Source organism: Pelecanus crispus, chromosome W (assembly GCF_030463565.1).
Source record: "Pelecanus crispus isolate bPelCri1 chromosome W, bPelCri1.pri, whole genome shotgun sequence".
Lineage (NCBI taxonomy): Eukaryota > Metazoa > Chordata > Aves > Pelecaniformes > Pelecanidae > Pelecanus > Pelecanus crispus.
Genome location: NC_134675.1, coordinates 15,868,953 through 15,883,107, shown reverse-complemented (window position 1 = coordinate 15,883,107; position 14,155 = coordinate 15,868,953). Strand labels below are relative to the sequence as shown.

General features: G+C 42.2%; 1 long non-coding RNA gene across 1 annotated transcript in view; it reads left to right on the top strand.

The window, feature by feature from the left end:
- Positions 1–13,457, top strand: part of LOC142596540 (uncharacterized) — a 240,391-nt gene extending 226,934 nt beyond the window's left edge. Inside the window, exons 2-3 of the long non-coding RNA XR_012831837.1 lie at positions 10,718–10,759; positions 13,301–13,457. This is a non-coding gene — a long non-coding RNA (uncharacterized LOC142596540). The remainder of the gene's footprint in view (positions 1–10,717; positions 10,760–13,300) is intronic.
- Positions 13,458–14,155: the final 698 nt, after the last annotated feature.

Below are 14,155 nucleotides of genomic sequence, written 5' to 3'. Positions count from 1 at the left end.
AGGACTTGTGACCCCATGGGGGATCCATGCCGGAGCAGTCTGATCCTGAAGGACTGCACCCCATGGAAGGGACCCACGCTGGAGCAGTTCGTGAAGAACTGTAGCCTGTGGGAAGGACCCACACTGGAGAAGTTTGTGGAGGACTGTCTCCTGTGGGAGGGACCCCATGCTGGAGCAGGGGAAGAGTGTGAGGAGTCCTCCCCTTGAGGAGGAAGGAGCGGCAGAGACGATGTGTGATGAACTGACCGCAACCCCCATTTCCCGTCCCCCTGTGCTGCTCGGGGGGAGGAGGTAGAGAAAATCAGGAGTGAAGTTGAGCCTGGGAAGAAGGGAGGGGTAGGGGGAAGGTGTTTTAAGATTTGGTTTTATTTCTCATTACCTTACTCTGTTTTGATTGGTAATAAATTAAATTAATTTTCCCTAGTCAAGTCTGTTTTGCCTGTGATGGTAATTGCTGAGTGATCTCTCCCTGTCCTTATCTCAACCTGCAAGTTTTTCATTATATTTTCTCTCCCCTGTCCAGTTGAGAAGGGGAGTGATAGAGCAGCTTTGGTGGGCACTTGACATCCAGCCAGGGTCAACCCACCACAGGGATATTCTATACCATATGACATCATGGTCAGTATATAAGCTGCAGGGAGTTCGCTGGGAGGCAGCAATCGCAGCTCGGGGACTGGCTGGGTATCGGTCAGCGGGTGGTGAGCAATTGCATTGTGCATCACTTGCTTTGTATATTATTATTGTTATTATCATTATTATATTGTTATTATTATCATTACTATTTTACTTTATTTCAATTATTAAACTGTTCTTATCTCAACCCACGAATTTTCTCACTTTTCCAATTCTCTTCCCCATACCACCAGGGCAGGGGGAGTGAGCGAGCGGCTGTGTGGTGCTTAGTTGCTGGCTAGGGTTAAACCATGACAACAATATATAAAATATTAACCATATTAACCATTACAGAAACATATTCTCAAAGTATTCAAAACCTAGAGGTAGTTCTACATAATGTCCCTTCTGCAGCCCAGCTCATTTCAGTCTACCATTTCACTATTTCCTCATTATTCATCAGACCTATTTCTGATCCCATTAGGCTGCGCTTGTTTCTAAACTGCCTACACAGTGAAAAGTGCAGCACTTCTGTTACCCCAAGCAAATAAAGGATAATGATGAAGTGTCAGAGGAGAACTGGCAGAGAGTCCTCAAGAAAAAAACTGCAATGAGGCAACTTGTTTAGATATAGGAAAAAACAAAACAACACAGCTTCGAAAAGGTACGTGAAATCACTAATGTCCAAATTCTAAGGAACAGAGAGCCACAATAGTGCACATAATATACTGTGTATTAAATGGGCTCCAAGTTGCCATGAGAGGTGTGGTAAATCCTGCTGTGGCACAAGGCCCATGCCAATCCCAGCTGTGCTCCACACATCCAGCATGGAGAAGCTTAAACACTAGTCTGGCACTTCCTATCAGTCTGAGCCGCTGTTGAGAGGTCACTATCAGATAGCACAAAGAGAGAGAGATGGGGCCTCTGGATAGCAGCACGATGATGGCCATCTCGTCTGCCAGCTGTTGTAGTTGTCTCCTCCTTTGCCAGGTTTGAGGTAAACAGATCTCCCCTAGATTTGACAATCTGGTCCATGGAGTAAGGCAGAGATAGACCTTCTGAAGGTAAAAGGGGAAGGCATGAGACAAGGCCTTTCTGCGACCAGGTCTGGATGGCTGCATATAATTCTCATCACCCATGTTTCAGAAAGATGGTTTCAAATCAGAAGAGGAGCAGAGAAGGCTGAAAAGAACAGTGAAGGTATGGAGAGCCTAATTTATGAGAGGAGGCTAGATAGACGAGCTAGGCTTGTTCAGCCAGGGCTGAGGGAAATGAGTGCTATCTACAAATACATTGAGGAAAGGGATCAACACCAAGGTGTTGCTAACTGTTTAGATTAAAAAGTAATGTTGGCATAAGTGAGATATCAGCTGCCCATAAAGAACTTCAACTGAAAATCAGAAGTTTCAAAACCATTAGAATAATCATGTTCAGGGGCAGTTTTGCAAAGGGGGAATCAGGTACAGGACAGGGATGAGACCAAGCTATCTGAATGTTTTTAACACACAGCTCAATAAATTAATAACAGTGATTATTATATGAGGTAACGTCTGCAATAGCTGGGAGGGGGATTTAATGATTCAGGTGGTCCCTTCCATCCTATGTTATTATGCACCTGCAGCCAACATTATTCTGTACCCATGGCCAACAGAAAAAAAGAGAGGCTCTCATTACTTCTAATGCAAGTGCTTTAATAAGAGCAAAACAGTCAAAATCGTGAAGGCTATGAAAATAGCTAGCATGAGCCACAGATAATTTAGCAAGTGCAGCAGCACCTGTGTAAGACTGATGCAAGTCAGGAATCCAATGCAGATGTAAAAGCTACTATCAAAAGAGGATATTGATTTACAGGAAGAGGCAGCTTTCTGCATAGCAATGGTACGAACTTACTATAGCTGCAATTTGATAAGTAATCTCAAAAGCAAAGCTGTACGAAATGCATTTGCAAATGCACCTTTTAATATAGGCAACAGGAATGAGAGCCATGTGAGTATGAGAGCAGGAGGGCTGTAAAGAAATCACTCACTTCTAGTGATGTTAAAGGCAGCACATGCAAAAGCACCAGATGTTCAACCAGAATAATAACAATGATGCTGAGGACAGTTCTCACTAATCCAGGACTCACTTGGTGAAAGAAAGATATATTACCATTATTGGAAGAATCTGGATCATTTGCACAGGCTAATGAGAAAAACAAGTCAGTGTGGATGAATATAAATGATTTTCCTAGAGAGTAAAGGTCTAACCAAAGGGGACTGAGTTACTAACAACAATCATGAAGTTACTGGTCAACTGGAGTATCATAAAAAACCTGCTGAAGCCAAAAAGGATTAGTAAAACTGCATACATCAGTGAAGCAAAATGCATCAGAAAAATAAAACTCAAAACTGTATGAAAGTTTTTTTTCTATTTGACTACTTTTATTCAGCATTCTGACATACACTGCTTGTAAATATGCTGCTGTCTGATCCCTAGACAGTCTCTAAACCAGCCATGTCATGGAATGAGACATGTTTTTCACTAAAACCTAAGAACTTAATTTCTTCAAATGTCTTGAGGGACACCATGTGCCACCGCCCTGGAAGTGAAGCCCTCCCTGGGGAGCTGCTTCTCTTTCAGCATGCTGAAGCCAGGGGCATGAAAGCATTTTCTTTAGCACCATCCCTTCAAGATCCTCTGCTTCCTTTGACCTATACAAAAGCTGAATTCTAGTCTCCTCCCTGTGCTAAGATAGCTTTGCATAGTTTTGCTGTAGTTGTGTTTCTGTTTTTTCTTTGCTGGACTTTTGGCTGACTGATGGTTGCTTTGCTTTGGCAGATAGGGGTGAAGATCTGGTTCAAGACTCCCAGTTCTGACATTATCTCTGAGGAAGCTTCTGGAGTTGGAAGCTTTAAACAGGTTCCCTTGAAAGAAATGACCTGAGACTTGCATACAGATTTTCAGAAGAGAGGACACTAAACTGCAACACTTAATACTGAACTTGGGGCAAATGAATATTTCTTTTAAGGCCAATGTTCAGACTCTTGCATATATGTATATCAGTAAATACCTGGGATAAAGAAATACATCTCCACATACTGAAACTGAACAAACAAGCAAAAATAATACAAACTAAGGCTACTGCATCATTCAGTGCACTTCACACATTTGTTTTAATAATCATAGTTTGATTTCAATAACGCTTACTATGCAAACTAATATACTCATTATTATATTCTGTAAATTAAGGAAATGCATTGCTAAAGAAATGATGAGAGGTTGATCTGTGACTAGAAGAGACCACATGGAGAGCATCCTGCGTTTGCTAACATGTATCTTATGGGGAATAAGACAGAGTCTATACCATGGCAGCCTCATAATATATACTCATGCTTCTTCATAGCATATCTTTTCTAAAACTGTATTGCATTAGCAGAAAGAGCAGCCTTCATTAGTGTAATTGAGCAGCCATGACAATTCAGGCATGAACATGAGGACAGCAGATGAGGACAGCAGGTCCTTCACCGCACAGCCTGTGGATGTGCAGACACAAGGAAAGAAAGAGGAGGAGGAGAATGCCTAAGCCCTCAGCCCATGGATAGCTCCAGGGAGAAAATGCAATATCTGGCCTGCCTGCGTGGCTATGATTTTCCTCTTGCCCTGGTAACATTACTACATTGGGGATCTCCATTGGGCTGGCCACGAGCAGCCCAGTGAGGACTACCACTTAGCAGCTTCTTCTCAAAAGCACGCTATTGCTGTACAGGTAAAGGGCACCACTACCCATCAGTGTCATCCCATCAATTTCTTCTCTGGGTCCTCCAACAGTCAAACCTCTTCCTCTCAGTGGCAGCTGCAGCCTTCTGTGCTGAGTCCCTCAGGCTGTGCCACTCTGGCTGAAAAAGAGGAAGATTTTAGTTTCCCGGATAACCTCTTCCTGAATGCAATATCAGAGCTCTCTGATGGAGGTCATCCAACATCAGGAGAGGAGCAAGAGCCAAGCACTCACTCTGTGATGTCTTGGAAGAGACAGGGTTTGTATGGCGAATACCTGAAGCAGGCTAAGAGGTCTTGGTTTGAGGCATGGGCCACCAAGGGGAAGAAAGGAAGCATTTGGATCCCTAGTAAATGCCAATGCCATTCTCCTCCTTCATTCAGAGCAGACAGCCTTGCCTTGCTTCAGGCTTGCACGTTATGATCTCCCACAGCAGAAGCTGTATTCCCAATCCCAGAGGCACAGGATAAGCTATCATTCTGAGCTACTGAGGACTGCCAGTCCTGGGTGCACGCAAATTTTTCTTTCAGATACTTACAACAGAATTTTCAAAATTGCTAAAGTGGCTTAAGAACATGCATGGACCAGCATCCCACAGTAACTTGTGCTCCCAAATCACCTATGCACTTTTGGGAAACCTATTTTTATTGCAAATGTGTAGCCTGAACTTCAAGGTGCTGAGCACTGACAGCTGCTATTGACTTCAGTAAAAATTCAGTTATACAACTTGAAAACTCAGAACCACATGGTCTAACTTTTGTCTTCAATGAAGGATCACAAGGGGAGCACTGATTTTGTAGAACAGGGCCCTTGTAATTTAAATTACCAGAACAATAATATAAGAGATTCTTTTACTCCATTTTGAATGCTGACTTTAAATATCCTCTTTACTGAAAAAATAAAGTCCTTATTAACAATGCCATTTTTAAAATTCACTTGGCTTGCTTAATGAATCGTTGGAAAACTTGGAATTTAGAACTTGAATACTGTTTGATCCCACCTGAATTGAATGGCTCCTTCATTTTTCCCAGAAGCTGTATTTCAACAACATTTTCATTTATAAGGCACTATTTACTTAAGAAATTGTACAGGAAAAAGATTTTCTTGTAGCCTCAGGACTCCCTCTAGTGTCATTAAAGCCAAGCTCTTTGGGGATCTATGGACCACTGCAGTTTTGTGTTTGCTTTTGATGAAGACTACAGAGCATACATCCGTAACTTCTTATTTGGATCCAAGATGTTAAGAAGCTTTGGCCCACTACACTGCCTCTCAACTCAGGAAATCCAAGTTGAATATTTGCCATCTGATACAGTGTTAAATTAAAATTAAGACTGAAAGACAAAATGTCATTTTAATGCAATAAATGTTGGGTTACTACTGCTTTATCTAAAAACTATTAATTTCTTCTATTTAGCTGGAGATCTTTACATTATTAGCACAGGATGTCTCCTGACTGCTTGCAGCCAGCATTCAATCTTTCCCATCAGAATTATCCAGGCATGCCTTCTAAGTGTTTGTTACTTATCCACTACTGTAATTTCAGCATAATTTAACCAAAACCAAAGAAATCTGATATAAGTTGTTTCAAAACATGTAGAGAGTTTTGGTTTTTTAAATTGGTTGAAAGCCTATGGGAACCCTAAGGAAGTCTTGGCTGCAGCAGCAATTTGCAAAGAGTATTGCTGGTTGAAAACTGAATAGAAACTAATCTCTAAAGTGATTTCTGGTACCACATGAAACTCCTTTCTTCTCAGTGAAACCTTTCTCCAACCAAATCCAATAAAAAGAAACTGATGTGTAGTATATTATAGCATGTCCAGAGAAGGGCAACGAAGCTGAAGGGTCTGGAGCACAGGTCTTATGAGGAGCGGCTGAGGGAACTGGGGTTGTTTAGTCTGGAGAAGAGGAGGCTGAGGGGAGACCTTATCGCTCTCTACAACTACCTGAAAGGAGGCTGTAGTGAGGTGGGTATTGGTCTCTTCTCCCAAGAAGTTAGCGATAGGACAAGAGGAAATGGCCTCAAGCTGCGCCAGGGGAGGTTTAGATTGGATATTAGGAAAAATTTCTTCCTGGAAAGGGTAGTCAAGCATTGGAACAGGCTGCCCAGAGAGGTGGTGGAGTCACCATCTGTCGTGGTTTAGCCCCAGCCAGCAACTAAGCACCACGCAGCTGCTCGCTCACTCCCCCTACCCCGATGGGATGGGGGAGAGAATCGGAGGAGTAAGAGTGAGAAACACTCCTGGGTTGAGATAAGAACAGTTTAATAATTGAAATAAAGTAAAATAGTAATGATAATAATAACAATATAATAATGATAATAACAATAATAATATACAAAGCAAGTGATGCACAATGCAATTGCTCACCACCCGCCGACCGATACCCAGACAGTTCCCGAGCAGCGATCGCTGCTCCCCAGCCAACCCCCCCCCCCAGTTTATATACTGAGCATGACGTCATATGGTATGGAATAGCCCTTTGGTCAGTTTGGATCAACTATTCTGGCTGTGGTTTAGTCCCTGTCGGCAACCAAGCACCACACAGCCGCTCACTCACCCTCCCCCCACTGGTGGGATGGGGGAGAGAAACAGAAGGGCAAAAGTAAGAAAACTTATGGGTTGAGATAAGAACAGGTTAATAACTGAAATATAATAATAATAATAATAGTAATAAAAAATATAATGAAAAGGAGAACGACGAGAGAGAGAGAAACAAAACCCAGGAAAAAACAAGTGATGCAACTGCTCACTACCCGCCAACCAATGCCCAGCCAGTTCCCAAGCAGCGATCGCTGCCCCCCGGCCAACTCCACCCAGTTTATATACTGAGCATGACGTCATATGGTATGGAATAGCCCTTTGGCCAGTTTGGATCAACTATTCTGGCTGTGCCCCCTCCCAGTTTCTTGTGCACCTGGCAGAACATGGGAAGCTGAAAAGTCCTTGACGAGCATAAGCAGTACTTAGCAACAACTAAAACATCGGTGTGTTATCAACATTCTTCTCCTGCTAAATCCAAAACACAGCACTATGCCAGCTACTAGGAAGAAAATTAACTCTATCCCAGCTGAAACCAGGACAGGAGGAAGAAAGAACACAAGCCAGAACATTTTACATACCGGATTTCTGCCTGTCTGACCACATGACCAGGATTTTTGTTTATGAAACAAGTCCTGTCATGCATGCTTTCAAGACATAAGAAATCCTTGAGTAATAAAAGCCAAAGATGATAAAAAAACCCCCAACCCCCTCCCCCCAGGAACTGCAGAAACAAAGCAAAATTCAGATTTACATTTCTTAAGAAACCTAAGTCTTGCTGAAAGCAAGTAGGACTCAGGTTTAGAAATTTCTGAATGACTTAAGAAAATGTGGCTTAAAGCTATAGGCCATTTAGGCCTTTCTCAAAATGTGGCCTTTCTTTTCTCAGAAGTCTCTTAATTTTTTGTTTTTTTAAATGACCATGGAGATTTCTGTTTGAGTCACAGCATCACAGAACAGTTGAGGTTGGAAGTGACCTCTGGAGACTGTCCGGTCTACAGCAGGTTGCTCAGGGTTGTGTCACATTAAGTTTTGAATATCAACAAGGATGGAGACTCCACAGCCTGTCAGGGCAACCTGTTCCAGTGTTTCACCACCCCCAATATGAGGAAGATTTTTGTGTTTAAATGGAATTTCCCGTATTTCAGTTTGCACCCATTGGCTCTTGTCCTTTCACTGGATACCACTAAGTCCAGCTCCCTCTTCACATGCTCCCATCAGCTATTTATACACACTGATGAGATCCCCCTGAGCCTTCTCTTCTCCAGGCTGAACAATCCCAGCTCTGTCAGTCCCTTCTCCTATGTCAGAGTGGATTGCCTTTCTTTGAACAAGAGGTAATTTTAAAATGAGCATAGTAAAAAATATTACTTTGTTTAAGGAAAATATTATTTCAGTGAATGCTGAATTACTCACTCTATATATCATATTAATTGACTGATTACATTTTCATGACTATATCAGTGTAGCTACAATGTGGAACAGATTTTAAGTTTCACATGCCCTAAAATAAATGTATCATATTCCCAAATTTCATCGTATGACATGAACCATGAGGTATTTAAAAAAAAGTCTCGTTCTTTTTCACAGAAGTTTGATAGCTCAGTATCCAGTTTGATACCTCCAACCACATTACTCATTTGATTTCCTCTTCTCTGAACTCAGACCTCCAGCTGGTGATCCAGTCCAGCACAGAAGTGCCCCCCACTTACATAGTGTCCTGCACGTGGCCTCACCAACCCCGCACACAGTATTGGGGCTTTTGCACTCCTTGTCCCACTATCTCTGCATTCAGCCCCAAAACACCTGTTACGTATGAGATACTCCCATTTACCTACCTCCTGCCTCTCACCCAAATGTCTTGCTGCACTATCTTTTTCCTAATGTGGTTTTGAATATTACTTCCCAAAGCCTACAATGCAAGTGAGGCTGTCCTTCTTGAGGTGTATCTAAGGACTCTCATGGCAAACTTCTCTGCACAGAGTTAGGGAAGCCAGATACTCCTAGCTGGGGATACGTTAAATAAGACCTGTGCAAAACATGGACAGCGCAAAGGCAAAATTTTCCCCAAGACTTCCCTTCCACAGCACACAGTTTCACTGCCGTACACCTGGAGGTCTGCTTTTCCAGCCTCAGTCATATTATCGATTGTTATTCCACATTAAATCCTTTTTTGCCCTTCTTGTTCACATCTTAGACTTAGATGCTTTTTTGCAATTCCTTTTCCAAGTTTTCACAAATCTTCTTCAAGTGCCAATCTGAAGAGAATTAAGTTTATTAGTCCTCTGCCTTTGAGATCTTTAATAAAGCTGTGAAACAATATCTGGGTGAAGATCACTACCTATGATTTCCCTCTGGATATGGATCCCCCCCCCTCCTGCCATGTACATTATTCTAAAAATGTAAAGACAGCAAAGCCTGACAAAAATTGCTTAGGAAATTCTAGACTAAATGATGACTGCAAACCTCAAAGGAAGAGAAGAACCAGACGGCTGACCCAGAAAAGAGATTCATGCCATCACAATTTTTCTTATTTCTGCAGTTTTGGAATATTATCTAGGTTATTTATTCTGCTTACTTAGTATCAGATTTCAGGTCACAAATTCCAGTTCTATGTGTAAGGGAGTAACAAGTTAAAAAAATAACCGACTTGCTGAGACACATTAAAATGCACCCTGCCAGCTGATAATATCAGAGAAAATTTTATGACTGCGAGGCTGTTCCTGGCACAGATAATGTATGTAACTGAGGGTATGTCTGCATATTTGAATTATGATAAGTGGCTTATACACAAGTAGTTCAAGTGTGCACTTTAAAACATTTTTTAAACTGAAACCTTGTGCTTTCAAGTACAGGACACCATTGATGAAGTGTGAACTGCAGAATTTTGCCTAATTTAGGTTCTGTACAGGTTATAATAATCTCATTTTGTGCACCTAATGCTTTGTCTGCCTGTTATATATTTCTTCCACAAAGAAGTATGATTTACTTCTTTAGGCACAGTATGCAAATACTATGAGGTGAAAGGGCTAAACCTCTGACAATACCTGACTCAGATAGTTTTAGTTATCTGCTGAGACAGATATTTCGAAGAATGTGACTCCTTGTCTGGCATGATTAAAAACAGACCCTGAGCAAGCTCGTTAGGCTTCCTGTGTAAAACACTGATAACATAGACTCAGGACCCCCGTGCTGAGATAAGCACTCAAGGAACTGGTTTCGTAGCATTCCAAGGCCAAAGGACTGATGAGCTAATTCAATGACCATAAATGGACAAAGGAAGCCCAAAAGTTCAACTAGCGGACAAGTGAAGAAGACTATTGGAGACCACCAGAGGACCCCCGAAGACCTCCAAAGAGGGCGATTATGCATGCGGATTGGACATTTGCATATGATAATGATATCATGTTTATGTAGATGAATTCTTAGAAATCCTATGAATATGTATAACTTGATAGTATAAAATCTCTGGAAGTTTGCCAAATCGTTGGAGCACTCGTGGTGGAACGATCCCCAGTGCTGCCCAGCGCTGCAATAAAGAATGCCTGCTTAATAGTAACTTTGTTGCTATTGAGTTTTATTTCGGGAACTTTCTGAATACTCCGTTTCCTCCTACGGAGAGGTTCGGACTTTGAAGAATAGTATCCGCGAATTTTTGTATCAGTTTTGGCGACCCAGATGGGACCATCTCTGTCCAGCTGCAGGACCCCCTGAGTCGGAGACTCCCTTGGCCGGCCCCGGAGAATTCTCTGGAGGGACTCCCCGATTCCGCGGATCCGTGCGGGGGCAGACAAGGACCTCTGGTAAGAATAAGGCATTCTTTTTTTCTGTTTTGACCGGTCATTTGAAGCTACTCGTAAGTCGCGGTTCGTGAGAACCCCGCAGGGTGGCATACAATTGCATGTACGATTTGTATTAATCACCTGATTACTACGTTGCATGGTTGTATTGATCATTTGGTTAGTACGGTCGTCTGTTTGTGCATTTGTATTTGATTTTGGTTTACATACGCGTGTGTGATATAGTTATAAGTTTGGTGTACACATATTTGAAAATCTCTGATCATCCTATGTCGACATTTATTATCAGGGGGTAGTAGTTGTTTTTGTATCCGTGACGGTAATTGTTAGTTGTGTGTGGTGTTCTTGTCCCAGTCTCTGTCCTTGTCTTTGTGTTGTATAAACTTTAGAATGGGGAACCAACAAGGCGGAATTCTGAAAAAGAGCCCTTTGGGCTGCATTTTAGCTCACTGGAAAGATATGGGGGGGCCATCTGGAGGGAATGTGAATCGTAAAACCTTGATAAAATATTGTAATCAGTGGTGGCCTTTATATAAGTTGGATGATAGCGAAAAATGGCCTTTTAACGGAACTTTAGAGTATAATACTTTGTTGCAACTTATGTTATTTCTACGAAGAGAGAGAAAATGGGATGAAGTGGTTTATGCAGATATGTTTTTCACTTTGCGAAATCACCCTGAATGGCAGAAAGAATGTGGAATTAATCTAGCGCCCCAGGACCCTATGGTTCTGGCGATAGAAGGAGAGAAAAATAAGCAGGGGAGAGAATTAAAGAGGTGTTGCTCGGCGTGTAGCATTGGACAGAGATGTTTAAAAGTTGGCCCGCAGAATGAAAGGCTGGAGGATTATTTGCCTCCGCTAGAGAGAGAAGGTGATTGGGAGGGAGATGCTGGTGCTGTCGGGGGTGAAGAATCAGAGGCACGAGTCAGGGAAGAAACTAATATCAGATTTTCTCCCATCACTGCCAGAACTCGGAGTAAAGTGGGACCTATTATACAGGCTCCACTAAGGCAGGCAGTGGGAGGACTTGTTAGAATTAAAGTGGCTTTTACTTTAGCAGACTTGGACTGCTGGTGAATTAATTATCGAGATGATCCCGAAAAGGTTGCTAAAGGATTTGAATTGATTGGTGAAAACTCAGGACCCTGATTGGGAGGATGTGGATGCAATGTTGGATGTGGTGTTTAGTGAAGTACAGGCTCTGGTTTTGGTACAGAGAATGGATTGCTTATGATATTAGGAGAAAGTTACAGAAGGTGCAAGGAACGGATGCGAGAGATTTAGAGAAATTGCTGGAGATTGCTTGGCAAGTGTATCGGAACAGAGATAGTCAGAAAGAGAGAATAATGGGTAAAACAATTGCTAATGCTACAGTGGCTGCCTTGCACACCACAGGGGGTCAGACACCACCCTCTTGGAACTCCTCAGGAAACAACACTAAGGGAGGGGGAGCCATGAGAAGTGGAGTAAGTGCCCCACCCAAAGGAAATCAGCCCCTCTTAAGAAACCAGTGTGCTTATTGTAAACAAACGGGGCATTGGAAAAAGGATTGCCCAAGATTGGGCAAATTGGTGAAAGTTGCCAACATGGAAGAAAATTGACGGGGACCAGGGGAATCTTCCCTAGCAGAGCCCTTGGTAAGAGTACAGCTGGGGAAAGAGGAAAAACCTGTAGAATTTCTAGTAGATACAGGTGCCACGTTTTCAGTATTAAATCAAAATTTATTGCCCGTAAGTAGGCAAAATGTTAATATTGTGGGAGCAACTGGACAGGTCGAGAAGGCTTTCTTTTTGAAACCGTTAAAATTCAGAATTGGGAAGAGTGTAGAGATTCACAAATTTCTCTACCTGCCTGAAGCTCCTAGACCACTTTTGGGAAGAGACTTATTAGCTGAAACAAAATTTAACAATGGAGAAATTGTTTTTAAAATACCAGAAGAAATTATACAAGAAATAAAAGACCAGGTATACCCAGGAGTATGGGCCTTGGGAATACCGGGAAAAGCTAAAAATGCAGAATTGATTGTTGTTAAATTCAAAGAGGGAGCACGACCTATTAAGGTAAAGCAATATCCCTTGAAATTAGAAGACAGGCAAGGAGTGAAAAGCATTATAGAAGATAACACTCCTATTTTGCCTATCAAAAAGCCTGATGGCAAAACATATTAATTGATACAAGACCTGCGGGCAATAAATAAGATAGTTGAAGATTTGCACCCAGTAGTAGCAAACCCATACACTTTATTAACTAGTTTAAAAGAAACCTATGAATGGTTCACAGTACTAGATCTGAAAGATGCATTCTTTTGCCTCACCTTGGCCCCTGAAAGCCGCAATTTATTTGCCTTTGAATGGGAAAACCCTGATTCAGGACGAAAAACCCAACTAACCTGGACAGTGTTACCTCAAGGATTTAAAAATAGCTCCACGATCTTTGAAAAGCAATTAGAGGCCTGGGAAAGACCTCCAGGAAATGGTATCCTTTTACAGTATGTGGATGATATTTTGATAGCTACCGAAAAGGATGAAGAATATAAAGAATGGACTGTGAGTTTGTTAAATTTTCTTGGACTAAGGAGTTATCGAATCTCATTACAGAAAGCCCAGATCCTGAAGAAGGAAGTAATATACCTGGGATTCGTGATTTCTAAGGGACAGAGACAACTCGGGAATGACCGAAAAGAAGCCATTTGCAGGACTCCAGAACCAACTACGGTAAAAGAACTTTGAACATTTCTGGGAATGACAGGTTGGTGCAAATTAACTATGGACTTTTGGTTAAACCTCTATATGAACTGCTGAAAAATAGCCAGATCTCGTATGAAAGGCAAGGAGTGGCTTTGGGAATTTTGGCCCAGAGAGTGGGTCCTTATAAACGAGCTGTAGCTTACTTCTCCAAACAATTGGATGAAGCAAGCAAAGGATGGCCAGGATGCCTTCAGGCAGTGGCTGCCGTTGTCTTGATCATCCAGGAAGCCCGAAAATTCACGTTGGGGCAGAAGATGATTGTGCACACTTCCCACACTGTAACCTCCGTTTTAGAACAAAAAGGGGGACACTGGCTCTCGCCATCAAGATTCTTGAAATATCAAGCAGTTCTGATGCGAGTAGGCCTGACTTGAAAGAGGAGCCGCTAGAAGAAGCTGACCACACCTGGTATACCGATGGGAGCAGTTTTGTAAAGAATAGAGTTCCAATGGCAGGATATGCTGTGACCACCACAGACCAAGTGGTGGAAGCGAAGTCACTCCCTAAGGGCACATCTGCACAACGAGCTGAAATAGTTGCTCTAGTAAGAGCATTAGAGCTTGCTGAAGGATTGCGAGTGAATATCTGGACAGATTCAAAATATGCCTTTGGTGTAGTTCATGCCCATGGGGCGATTTGGAAGGAGCAAGGACTTTTAACTGCTCAAGGAAAAGTCATAAAACACGCTGATATAATTTTGTGACT